The sequence below is a fragment of the Siphateles boraxobius genome, unplaced genomic scaffold, assembly GCF_051911475.1.
Source record: "Siphateles boraxobius isolate OS27281-9 unplaced genomic scaffold, OSU_SipBor_1 120, whole genome shotgun sequence".
NCBI classification, from domain to species: domain Eukaryota; kingdom Metazoa; phylum Chordata; class Actinopteri; order Cypriniformes; family Leuciscidae; genus Siphateles; species Siphateles boraxobius.
Window position 1 is genome coordinate 130001 of NW_027508723.1, and position 15086 is coordinate 145086.

The 15086-nt window shown below is 39.0% G+C and overlaps 1 pseudogene; it reads left to right on the forward strand.

Annotated features, from left to right (window-relative positions):
* The first annotated feature begins 7915 nt into the window (after window positions 1–7915).
* On the forward strand, window positions 7916–13083 carry LOC143731270 (uncharacterized; annotated as a pseudogene).
* The last annotated feature ends 2003 nt before the right edge of the window (window positions 13084–15086 follow it).

Here is a 15086-nt window from a genome sequence, read left to right on the forward strand (position 1 = left end):
ATCAGAGAGAGAGAGAGAGAGAGAGAAGCAACCTGCAAAATATAAAACAATATATATCAGTTTCTCTTTTAATGCTTTAATGAGCTCTCGTTAATCGATCCTAATGATCTACACAATCCAGTGTTTGATATGAATCCTGGAACCTGTGCAAGACAACTTTTTTTTTGCACATATTTAATATATTTTTTTATGAACTTGTTTCCCCCGAGGATTAATCTGTTCATAATCTGACGAAACTTCCGGAGTCAAGGCACATTTATTTATATAGCGCTTTTAATAATATAAGCATATATTTTAATAATAATCAGCAAACACAGAACGTTCCCCTAACGTTCCCGAATGGTCCCATGAGGTTATTTTTTTGGGAACCAAACAAGAACGTTATAGGAACGTTCCATGTAGGTTATTTTTAGGTTCCATTTTTATAACGTAAGGAAAACGTTCCGGGAACGTTCCCCCAACGTTAAGGGGAAGTTCTAGGAACGTTCTGGGAACCAAAAACTAACGTTCCCAGAACCTAAATTTGTTTGCTGTAAACAGCTTTACAGAGATAACAGGAAAATAACGCAACAAAGTTTGTTTCCAGAAGAAAATAGTGTCACAGTCCAGCTTAAGTAAGTTCATTGATGTTCAGTTTTCTTGTGAAAAAGTAATTAATTTAGTTCATTTATATATATATATATATATATATCCGCTCTGGAGAAACCGTGATGTCATCGTCCAGCTCAGTTCAGTTCTCATATAATGCTGTCAATGCAGGAGATCAATAATATTGTTGAATATATAAATATATTAAAAAGAAATGTCCCCAACTAAGAAAGCCAAAAGGCAACAGTTTATGGAGTGTTTATGAACACTGAGTCTCCAGGATTATCATGTTTTATCTCGCGTTGCTCATACAAGGCATTACAACCTCCGTCAGAACGTAAATGAGTAGAAATGTGATGTTTTGGGGTTTTTTACATGTGTGTGTGTGTGTGTGTGTTCTCACTCCCAAGTCAAAAACGACTGGCCTACAAAAATCTGTTTATGAATCTCTGGTTCCGCTGTGTGTGTTACGGGCAAACACTCACTGTCTAATGTGTGTGTGTGTGTTAGCACCGGTTGTGTGTTTGTTAGCACCGGGTGTGTGTGTGTGTGTGTGTGTGTGTGTGTGTGTGTTAGCACCGGGTGTGTGTGTGTGTTAGCACCGGTTGTGTGTGTGTGTTAGCACCGGGTGTGTGTGTGTGTTAGCACCGGTTGTGTGTGTGTTAGCACCGGGTGTGTGTGTGTGTTAGCACCGGTTGTGTGTGTGTTAGCACCGGGTGTGTGTGTGTGTGTTAGCACCGGTTGTGTGTGTGTTAGCACCGGGTGTGTGTGTGTGTTAGCACCGGTTGTGTGTGTGTTAGCACCGGGTGTGTGTGTGTGTGTTAGCACCGGTTGAGTGTGTGTTAGCACCGGGTCTGTTTTAAGCACAAACTCACTTTTATCATTTTTATAAGTTTTTCACTAAACAAGACTTAATATCTTCATTCATTTTGCTTCTCCAGTAAATGTATGATTTTCACTGTCGGCCTGTGATGTTTTGCAATGCTTAGTTTGTTCTCACACTAATATAAATTAAATATTAACTCTTAACAATTGTAGAACACATTCCAGCTTTCCTGTAGCTCAAACAGTAGGTCTAGTGTTGGCGCTTGCAACACCAAGGTCATGGGTTCGATTCCCAGGAAAAGCAAGAACTGAAATGAATGCAGATGTGTACTTTGAAATGCAATGTAAGTCGCTTTGGATAAAAGCTTCTGCCAAATGGAGTGCAAATTCAGTCTTAAAAGTAGATATAGCGGGTTGTATACGTGTCGTGTTAAACTGCTGCAGTGACGGGGACAGCGCCCTCTGCTGGCGACACCTTCACATTGCACCGCGGCGCTAGAAATGACGAATTCTGGGTAATCCACAGCAGAACTCTTGATAACTCGCATGTTAAACGCTGCAGAGACAATGTTAGCCAAAATGCTCTAAAGCCCTTCACACAATATTTTATTTTACTGTATTTTTGTTGTGATGTAATTTAGAGGTGAAGGCCATTTGTTTGGCGTCGAGTGAGTCATTATATATATATATGTCTCTGTCCGTGATGTCGACATGCCTGTCCTGATTCAGCTTGGTTTCCACATGTGCAGGTAACTGATATTGAATTTGATGTTGACTTTTGTTATATGAAAAATGTAGGCTATATAATGTACTATAACAGCTATATGTTATATCCGGTGTTCCGTTTCATATACTGTGTTTTCTACAGCAGAAACGCTTTATAAGCTGAGGATTTAATTTAATTTATTTTATTTTACATTTTACGGTGAAATAGACAAAGTGTACTCGTGTTAAAAAGAACCATACTACTATACGATCACAGTTGAATAAGTTTAATAAAAAGAGCTGTTTATGTGTCTGTCCTGATCCAGCTTGGTTTCCCAGTGTGCAGAACATAGTGAGACTGATCCAAAGAGGACCGGTACATAGAGATGTCAACTTTATTTCTACAGCGCTTTATACAGTACAGATCGTTTCAAAGCAGCTTTACAGTAATAAAAAGAATCAACGATACAAACTTCATCAAATACTCACTTCATTTTGATACATTTTTCATCAAACAATACTTTTTATCATCTTTAGTAATTTTGCTTCTCCAATAAATGTATGATTGTCAGTGGCAGCCTGAGATTTTGCAATTCTTAGTTTGTTCTCACATTAATATAAATGAAATATTAATGATGACAATATTCCTCTTAACCCTCTGGGGTCGTTCGGCCCAAATGGACCCGCATAGGAAATGAATGGCAAATTGGCAAAAATGTGAAAATACCGAGTTTTTTTGTGCGTACAATCTACAAATCAGCCACGATCCAGAAAAAAGCACACAACAGTGAAGGGGTGAATCTATAAAACATCAAGAGTGCAAAACAGACACATCGACACACACACACACACACACACACACACTCACACACACACACACTCACACACACACACACACACACACACACACACACACACACACACACACACACACACACACACACACACACACACACACACACAAACACACACACACACACACACACACTCACACACATCCACACACACACAAACACACACACACACACACACACACACACACATCCACACACACACAAACACACACACACACACACACACACACACACACACACACACATCCACACACACACAAACACACACACACACACACACAAACACACACACACAAACACACACACACACACACACACACACACACACACAAACACACTTTTATACATAAACAAACTAATAAATTCAGATTACATTTGTGTTTTGCATTTTTAAAATGCTCAGTTTGTCCACCAGATGGCATCCATCTCATTTCAAAAATTGCTTTCATGAGGTCTAGGCGTGACACTAAAATGAAATACAGCTTTAAAAAAAATAAAAAAAAATATTTGTTTTTTTTATAATTTTCTATTATATTCAATGGGGGGGGAAACTGGGGGGAAATGGGTCATATTTATTGCATAAATATTAATTATAAATCATAAAATTCTCAAAACACCAAAAAAGAAAAGAAAAAATATTATGAAAAAAAAATTAAAAAAAATGATGATTTTCTTTTAATAAATATGAATCCCACCCTTCCGGCCCATTTGGACCCGAAGGTCCTGAGTGTGATTCTGAAATGAAGGACCCATAATCCCTCAGTGTCATGGACAACAGAAGTATTTGAGCCTCCTCGTCGTCAGTGTTCTTCTGGGAGGGCAGGTTACAGCTCCCTCCTGTGGTGCTTATGAAATATGCACAATAATTGTCTCCAGACGTGTTGAATATTTCAGTCGATGCTTCTGGAGTTTGTCGATCAGAAGCTGAAGATCCGTCATGAGTTAGATCCGCAGTCAGTGCATGAACTCATATAATGAATATAATATGAGTCACTTTGGCTGATATCTGTGTAAAATCATCTGAGACAGTGTCTATCTATGAGTGTAACGACACAGTTATTAATACATGCAACAACATACACTTGACAAATAAAGGTTTTCATTTCCCGAGAGAACCTGTCAGGGATCAGCTCTTAAAAGAACCTTTTTTTCTTAGTGTGAAGAACTCAGAGAGTTCTTATATGAAGCAGTTAAAGCTGTGATCCACTCGTTCTTTATTCCCTTCAAACTTAATATATCGTCCACATCTCAGAATAATAGTGAAAACTGTGAATGTAAGTCATTGTGAATAAAACGTGACAAGAATAAAAACTTCTTTTTTTGGCACCCAAAAAAGAAATTCCTACTTGGACAAAATGTATATTTGCCTACTAAAGTATTGTGAATAATTTAAGCAGAAGCCTTTTAATAGAACAATAATAAACAATAACAGAATCAAATATGAGACTAATTCAGATTCTTCTGTAAAGCAGCTCTAAAAAGACAATGGAGTCATTATTCACAAAAGCTTCTTTATAATGGAGAACGGTTCTTCAGATTAGTCTAATACTCTTATACAGTAGTGGCCAATTTAACATCTCCACCCTTTATATCACACAAATATTATTATAAATGTGTGGGTAACACTTCATCAAAACTGCATGCTATGAATCCTTAGTAAATAGTAAATTCATCATTTATAAAGAATTAATAGACATTAATAAATAAATACATCTATAATGCTTTATTCTTGATTATAAGCATATCTTTAATGAGTTTGATAATTGTATTTTCATACTTTATCGAAGGTCAATTTATCATTTCTAAATTATGTATTTCGTTATTTACAAAGCAGTTATTTAGGAGTTGTCAGTGGTTCATAAGATCATTTAGAAAGTGCAAGTAAATGATTTATAAACTATTTAAATGTACATTTATGCATCTTATTATTTACAATAGTTAAGTAGTGAGTTAATAAATACTGTATGAAATATGAAATTTAGAGCAGTATTCAGTGGCGGCTGGTGAAAAATCAGAGATTGGGGACTCGAGTCACATGACTTGAATCGAGTCACATGACTTGAATCGAGTCACATGACTTGAATCGAGTCACATGACTTGAATCGAGTCACATGACTTGAATCGAGTCACATGACTTGAATCGAGTCACATGACTTGAATCGAGTCAGACTCGAGTCGCAAATTTAAGGACTTGAGACTTGCTTGACTAAATTAAGAAAATGACTCGACTTGACTTTGACTTGAGATCCAATGACTTGAGACTTGACTTGAACTGTATGACTCGAGAATGACTTGATATACATTTATCATCGCAACATCAATTGATGAACAAAATGAAAGCAACGGAACCATTGACGCCAGTCATCAGATTCTGCGCGATTGCGTGACACTGCACAAGCCCAGAAAAAACATACATCGCGGTGAGCGCGCTAAATACAAAAACATCCCAGCATCGTTTCTTTTTGGATATAAACACTAGAAATTGACTATATTCATACAAGAAGATTTGCTGTACGCATAATAACTGGCAAGGGATATCGGACGACCATCACAACCTCGAACTTCATTCACCACGTCTAAAAGTAAGCTATGGCTTGTTTAACCTGTTTGTTATAGTTAATTTAACTATCTTTAAATCGAGAATATTGGTCAAAACAGCATGCCTCTTTATACACAATTATGTTTTCAAATGTAGCTTAATGTTGTCAATATTCAAATGATAATTAATGATGTCATATGTTGTGTGTAACATTTGCCACATTTCTTTTTAAATCATGCTTTAAAGCCAAATATGTCGTTCTTTCCAATGACAAAAAACAAAGCAGGGTTAGATGTTATCAGGGGTTACATCTATTAGATGTTATCAAAATGCCAGCAGAATTAATATTGCACCCAAAATTCAAAATGTGGTGGAAAAAAATGCCCTAGTATGAGTTATTTTCATAATTATAACATATGATATTAAAAATATTTCCAGAATATTGACGCGATTGCAAATGTGATAATGATTTTATAAAACAGTTCAGTAAGAGTGAATATTGTGATGTGACATTTAGACATAGCCTAATATTCCAAATATTTTCTGTTTTTGCTCGATTTCTCCAATGACAATAGTTCCACACAAGCCACAGAAAGAGTTATGCGTATTTGTGATTCAGTGACCGAGTTGCTCAGTTCCAGAACGAATCTGCCGGTTTGAACATAAGTTAAATGAATGCTTCTATGACTCGTACATTAATACGGTAATCTGGCGCCACCTATTGGCGGTTTCAACTTCATAATTAAACATATATAACTTGTATTAAGGGGATGCCAGTTTGAAGAATGTCTTTGGTCGCATAGGAATTACACTTGAATTGTGAATTGTTTAATACCTTTTAATGCAATGTTTGAGGCATATTTATTTTTTCATGCTTTAATGTTTATTTCAGTTACATTTAGATTTTTATTGTAGTAACCACTCAGCTATATGTGGAAATGCATATATTAAAAAAAATAAAGTTGCAAAAAAAACCATAGTCCACAACTTCTGTAGTTTTAACTTATTTTAATTTATCAATTCAGTGAAATCGTCAAACGTTTGTATGACTTGCCAGTGACTTGTGACCCAAGCTACGACTTGACTTGACTTGACATAAGGCAGTGACTTGACTTGACATAAGGAAGTGACTTGACTTGACATAAGGAAGTGACTTGACTTGACATAAGGAAGTGACTTGACTTGACTTGACATAAGGAAGTGACTTGACTTGACTTGACATAAGGCAGTGACTTGACTTGACTTGACATAAGGCAGTGACTTGTCAGTTTCACTATTTTTGTGAGTTTATCTAAAGTGAGGACTATTTAAGCTTTTACAAAGGAGATGAATAAACTGCTTATTAATGGATATTAATGCTTTATAAATGATGAATTCACTATTTACGAATGCTTGACTAATGATTCATAGCATGCAGTTATTATAAAGTGTTACTAATGTGTTAAACATTTTGTAATCATATTGCGTCGTTGTGCTTGAGGATTGATTGTTATATGTGTGATAATAACGCAAAAACATTATTTATACATCGTTCATGGGACGTTTTTCCTTAGATGTTTTAGTCGGATATTCTGTAACGTTTTTAAATGTTGCTTCTTGTATCAGAACGTTCAGAGAACATTAAACAGTAACGTTCCCATAATGTTCGCAAAATGATACAATGGAGTGTTCCCTAAACGTTCATTTAATCAAGAACAAAACGTTTTTGAAACATTTAAAAACCGTCTCGGGTTACGACCACTGTGGGAACGATAAAACACCGCCGTGAAGCAGAACGATCTGCCAATACACACACAAGATTATTTTTCTAACCCCATTGGTTGATCATTCATCTTGTTTTAAGCAACAAACTCACTTCATTTAGATTTATTCCCCCAGAAAACAAGACATAATATATTGTTATTTATCTACTAAATGCATCTTGATGTAAGACTTTTTTTATATTTGGACTGGAAACGAGACAAAGATAGGCTACTAAAAAAGAAAAGCATTTTTTGCAGTGTAGTGTGGATCCATAAGCACAACCGCAGAGCCAGAGTCCACATCATAAACCTTACAGAATCAGAGATACTCCTGACAATAAGGCTTTAGAAGTCATTCTCGCCGAGGAACGAGCTGGAACTGCCACTGGTGACGGTCGTCCAGAAGCCTCGTAGAAAACTCAGATCTGACTAACTTCTGCTTAGTCACGGGAAACCTTTCTCAGTCGAACCAAAAAAACAGAGTTTCTCCACAGGGAGGCTCGAGGACACCACTGGACACACCAAATATCTGAGTTTTAAAGAGGCTGATATCTACTAAACCCGCAGAACTGTGTGTCGTCGGACATTAGCTGGCGCTTTAGGCACATTGCCCCGGTCGCGGGTGTAAGAATGCTTCACTATTCCTGGTGCAAATCCTAGGGATGACGGGAAACGGAGAGGGCCTGGAGGTCTCCTGCTCCTGGCTGACGATGCTTTCGGGAAACAGTCCCGGTCAGTGAGAGTTAATGAGCCTGATGAGCTCACAGTTCACACGAGTCCGTTACATCAGTTCTTAATGACCTGCGGCGCGGAGCCGGAAACACTGATGCTAATCATGCTAACGACTGAACTTTCCCTTCACAGAAACACTGTTCGCTGATGATTAACTAACAGTATGTTTGTTTTAACGTGTTTATTAGTTCTGATGATGAGGTGATGATCTCTTCATCCCCGCTAATGTTCTCTCCAGGTTAAACAAACGTTCTTCCAGTAACATTAACAGAACGTTCGTTAACTGGCTTTTAATAATTTGTTCTCAAAATGGAGCACACAAACATAATTTATACATCGTTCAGGGAATGCATTAACTTCTTTTTTTAAATGCAACTACTTGTTTCCAATTATAACTGCATTATACATAGGAATGTTCTCTTAACATTGATATATCTAAGATGTTTTGAACATTTAGAGAATATTTATGAATAACGGCAACACTTTACAATAAGGTTTTTTAGTTAACATTAGTTAACTACCTTAGTTAACATAAACTAAGAATGAGCAATACTTCTCCAGCATTTATTAATCTTAGTTAAAATTTATTTCAACATTTACTCATGCATTATTAAAAATAAAAGTTGTATTTGTGAACATTAGTTAATGCACTGTGAACTAACATGAACACAATGAGAAGCTGGATTTTTTAAAATAACATTAACAAAGATTAATAAATTAATCTTAACTCATTGTTAGTTCTTGTTAGTTTACGCATCAACTAATGAACCTTACTGTAAAGTGTTACCGGGATTTGTAATGTATTTAGCAACTACTTTAAACCGGAGTGGATTTGATTTCCGGCCCCTTCACAATCCATCTTCATGTTCTTATTAACCGATATAATATGTGCCAATAAATCTAGTATATTAAAGATGAGTTCAGTCTCAGAGCTCAGCAGAAGAAAGCGCTGAAACATGCATCAATAAACCACGTGTGTTTCTATAACTCTACATATCAACCACACGCATGATTTTTTGTAATTATATTTTGAGGACATATGATGTTCTGAAAAACACACGTGCGATTCCTGGAGCCTGAACGATCCAGACTGTGTAACGGTTTCATCACTTTATGGGGCATTTGTTTTTTGTTGATGATGTTTCTCTTATGTTTCTCTCTGGATATGAAGGTGTTTCCGTGAGATGTTGATGCCTGAATGTCCTGCAGGGGGAGTCGATGTGTTGTGTCTCTCCTCCGCTCTCAGTCTCTTACACCAGTCAGAGGGGCTCAAAGCACAATGTTTTCATTGTGTCGAAGAGACTGAATCTTTCCGATTATGAAAGTGCTCTGGCGGCTCAGGGGCTTTTATTGATTTCTCTGTCAACATGCTTTTCTAAGCGTTCATGACCTACATCTGTCTCTCGCCACTAGCCTTCCTGCTATTAATCACACTTCACTCGCTGAGACTGTCTCTCGCTGTAACCATGGTGATTCTGCCCGCTTGCCATCCCATGACAGGTGAGTGTTAGAGCAAACACCTTTAACACCCTGCAGCTCCCACACTTGAGACTTAATTAACTTAATAAGTGAGACTTAAGAGACTTAATAAGTCCCAATGAAATCACTTCTTTTCCAAAAATTTTTTTTTATGGAATATCGCAGTGTTTATTCTAAATGGTTTATGGGTGCGCATCAATATTGTGTTAATAATCTTGAATCAGAATAAGTTCCACTTGCAGATTCTCTTCTCTGATGATGTGGGCGGGGCTATATCCTGTCACTCACATGAGATCATCCAATAGCTAACCACAACCATCCAATCAATTCCCACAGACACAATCAAGCCCCGCCCACATCTGTTCTTGTTCCAGAATCTCTCAAATGGATTTTTACAGTGTTTGCTGATGGGGCTCCTCGTAAACACTGGTTGATTTCTCTTTATCTGCAGGTACTTTTACCATGGTAAATACACTGCAGTGCATGACCTCATGTGGCTTATTTCATTCATCTCTATATTAATAGAATAGAGAAAAGTTTGATCTTGAAAGTCATAATCACTTTTTACTTCCCTTTCTTAGGGTAGTTAGTCTTGTTATTATCTTGTTTGTTGCTAGTTATAGTGTCACTGCACTTCTGCACTCAACAGGGGGCGCTGTTGATTTACCACAGTTACACACACACACACACACACACACACACACACACAATGAACTAAAGGACATTCATATATATGTAAATGTGTGTATACTTTTGCCCTCGTAACTACCACAACAACAGCGTTAGGAACAGAGCTATATAGAGTGTTATTTGCTAAAGATCATTTCGGAGGCCATGTCATCTCATAATGTGCCTCTTTCTAATTAATATGCGTATGTGTGTGTGGTGACGCTGAACAGAACGCTTAATATTCACTCCAGCGTATTCATGATGTCAACATTAATCGCCCATCCATAATGGAGTGTGCTGCAAAACGGCGCTCAGTGACACGAGAGGATTAAGACGGAGCTAAATTAAACCCTGGACAGCAAAACGTGCGTGACATTGTACAGGGAAAGCACCATCTCATCCACTAAATATGAAATATTAATCACCCCCAAGATGAATTTCAAACAGCGTCTCATGAGTTTATTGCGATCCAAATGGTCCATCTTTTAATGAAAATGCATGCACATTTAAATAAAAATGATCCAGCACTGCCGTGTAAACTAAAGTCAACAGCTGTTACTAGATCACCGCTGACTTTGACTACTGGATTTTTTTGAAATTATTATTGCATATTTCAGGCTTTTCCCGGTTGTTGTTGTTGTCGTTCTCCCCTGCTTATTTCGGCTGCTCTACATGTCAGTATAAATGCATCTCAAAACATGCTGAAAACAGCCCAGTTTGTCTTTGTGTATGTTCAGATTCTTCCAAGCGTGAGTTGTGCATTGTGATTGCCAACAGATTAGAGACGTCTCAGGCAGGAAATTAATCAGAACCGTTTAATATCAAATTATCTGCGGTATCGCAGCGCGCCAGACATGATGGATGAGCAGAGCACTGGCACTCCCTGGCACTCACTGGATGACTGGCACTCACTGGCACTCACTGGATGACTGGCACTCACTGGATGACTGGCACTCACTGGCACTCACTGGATGACTGGCACTCACTGGCACTCACTGGATGACTGGCACTCACTGGATGACTGGCACTCACTGGATGACTGGCACTCACTGGATGACTGGCACTCACTGGCACTCACTGGATGACTGGCACTCACTGGATGACTGGCACTCACTGGATGACTGGCACTCACTGGATGACTGGCACTCACTGGATGACTGGCACTCACTGGCACTCACTGGATGACTGGCACTCACTGGATGACTGGCACTCACTGGCACTCACTGGCACTCACTGGATGACTGGCAATCACTGGCACTCACTGGATGACTGGCACTCACTGGCACTCACTGGATGACTGGCACTCACTGGCACTCACTGGATGACTGGCACTCACTGGATGACTGGCATTCACTGGCACTCACTGGATGACTGGCACTCACTGGATGACTGGCACTCACTGGCACTCACTGGATGACTGGCACTCACTGGATGACTGGCACTCACTGGATGACTGGCAATCACTGGATGACTGGCACTCACTGGCACTCACTGGATGACTGGCACTCACTGGATGACTGGCACTCACTGGCACTCACTGGATGACTGGCACTCACTGGATGACTGGCACTCACTGGCACTCACTGGCACTCACTGGATGACTGGCAATCACTGGCACTCACTGGATGACTGGCACTCAGTGGATGACTGGCACTCACTGGATGACTGGCACTCACTGGCACTCACTGGATGACTGGCACTCACTGGCACTCACTGGATGACTGGCACTCACTGGATGACTGGCATTCACTGGTACTCACTGGATGACTGGCACTCACTGGATGACTGGCACTCAATGGATGATTGGCACTCACTGGCACTCACTGGATGACTGGCACTCACTGGATGACTGGCACTCTCTGGATGACTGGCACTCACTGGCACTCACTGGATGACTGGCACTCACTGGATGACTGGCACTCACTGGCACTCAGTGGATGACTGGCACTCACTGGCACTCACTGGATGACTGGCACTCACTGGATGACTGGCACTCACTGGTTGACTGGCACTCACTGGCACTCACTGGATGACTGGCACTCACTGGATGACTGATGATGATGATGAAGATGAAAATGATGATGAGGAAGATGATGAAGATGATGAAGATGAAAATGAAGATGATGATGAAGATGATGATGATGTCGAAGATGATGATGAAGATGATGATGAAGATGAAAATGATGATGAGGAAGATGATGAAGATGATGATGAAGATGATGATGAAGATGAAAATGATGATGAGGAAGATGATGAAGATGATGAAGATGAAAATGAAGATGATGATGAAGATGATGATGATGTCGAAGATGATGATGAAGATGATGATGATGAAGATGACGAAGATGATGATGAAGATGAGGAAGATAAAGATGATGATGATGAAGATGAAGAAGATGATGATGAAGAAGATGATGATGAGGAAGATGATGATGATGATGAAGATGATGATGATGATGATGATGATGATGAAGATGATGATGATGATGAAGATGAAGAAGATGATGATGAGGAAGATTATGATTATGATGATGAAGAAGATGATGATGATGATGATGAAGAGGATGATGATGAGGAAGATGAAGATGATGATGTCGAAGATGATGATGAAGAAGATGATGATGATGATGATGAAGATGAAAATTAAGATGATGATGAAGATGATGATGATGAAGATGATGATGATGATGATGATGAAGATGATGATGATGATGAGGAAGAAGATGATGATGAAGATGAAGAAGATGATGATGATGAAGATGAGGAAGATGATGAAGAAGATGATGATGATGAAGAAGAGGATGATGATGATGAAGATGAGGAAGATGATGATGATGATGATGATGATGATGATGATGATGATGAAGAAGATGATGATGACGATGATTCCTGCAGTGTTTGTTCATGTGAGGCCGCTGGACATTCAGAGCACACGACCCAGAGCTCATAAACATGCACAAGCTGCCCTTTACACACACACACACACACACACTGACCTGAGCTCACACACTATTAAAGGGCAAGTGCAGTCTGAATATTATGTGTGGCTATTGTGATCGCTAGTGTTTGGGTCAGAGCTCAGATTTAATTTAAAACAGCTGTTTAACACATGCTGTTGTTACTGGAATTGACACACACACACACACACACACACACACACACACACACACACACACACACACACACACACACACACACACACACTGAGCCTCCCACTCCTGATTTCCCAATATCTATATGTCTGTGTGGCCGCCATGAGCAGAGGCAGAGAGCATTATGGGAGCTGGTGTGTTTGTCATGGCGTGTGTGATGGTGCTTGTGTGAGTGTGTGCCTGGTTAAATTTGAAGTGTTTTCTCGTTGGTGTGTGTGTGTTCAGCCATACTGATGCTGCAGTGATGGGGGAGGAGATGATAGATTCATCACTGCTGTCAGAGACACACACTCGCATACTGCTGCAGTGTGTGTGTGTGGACTCATGCATTTACAAACACACACTGTATATCCCACAATGCAGTGCGCTCAACAAGCTCCTCACATTACCAGTGTGACGAATGAACCAACTGTCACTTTATTTGATCGACAGATCGACAAATGTTTACAGAGTGTTCATGGAAATGTGGATTAAAAATGCAAAGTTAGGGTTAGGGTTTCAATCATTTCCAAATATGCATTGTGATGAGGTCATGTGACATTATTGTAGCGTTGTGTTTTGCATACTATTAACCCTCTTCGCATGTCGATCAAAAATGAACAAAATTGATTTATTTATTTCAATGAAATGAATGTAATATATATTAGTTTGGTAATGTTTATTATGAAATATGTTGTGTTTTGGGGGGATTTTATGGTCCTAAATTATATTAATGCTGTATTTTTCACATTCATTTATTCACTTTTTGAGCATAGACCTGATAATTAAATGTCCAGTTTAAACTGAGGTAAATCTTGAATGCTTTAGAGCGACAGACTGAAGTTTGATCTCTTTTCAAACACGACACTTGGCAGATTATTGCTGAAGTTACAAAAGTTTTAAAAAGTGAACTTAAAGTAACAGAATTTTCTGTTTATCGTTATGAAAAATGCACAAAAATACTATTTTAAATTTTTATAAACAAATCTATATTTTCGAAAACACGTTTTACTGTAAAAGTGTGATAAAATGGCAGGCATAAATGTAAGCGAGTAGTGTTGCACATGTGAGCTGATATCTCAGTAAATGAGCGTTCAGTGAGATGTTGTTCGGCTGCAGTACCAAACGCTTCCACTAGAGGAAACTCTCTCATTCATTTCCAATGCGCTCATTTTTAACCGCGAGGAGCACAAGTGTGACTATTATTATCAGGACCATTTAACCTGTTCAATCATGTCCATGATTTATCTCTGTGTTCACACAGCAAGTGCCAAAACCTTTACCAAGTTTCAGACCATGCCGATGACATTTTTCAAAATGACTGAAGAGCTAACTGAATGGCCGTATACAGTAAGTACACAGTGAGTAATGCTGTCTCAGTGTGTGTGGCTCTCCATGCACTGAACATGACCTGATTGTTCTGTTCCACAGAAGCTGATCGGTGTTTATTATCTGAGGCAGCGCGTGAAATTCTCGTCAGATTCGCTCTGGAAAGGAAACGGCACATTGTCATCAAAGTTTAGCAGCTGAAGAACAACCAGACCGCTTCACATCAGCAGCGTAAATATGTCGAATTGAAATGCAACGCATGTGTGTCTGGTTTGCAACGCTGCCTCTGATCTGAGTGTTTAATTTGAGCATATGCTAATAAGAAGGGAGGGGCATCAGTTGATTGACAGTGTGCATAACTGATGATTTGAGCTTTGTTGATCCAGTCTGTCTGTGAATCAGCCAATCAGAAGTCTTGATGAGTGTTATTTGACTATATTAATCTCTTCATCCCTATAGTGAGCGTCTCGCTGTCTTCCTACACAGCCGAATT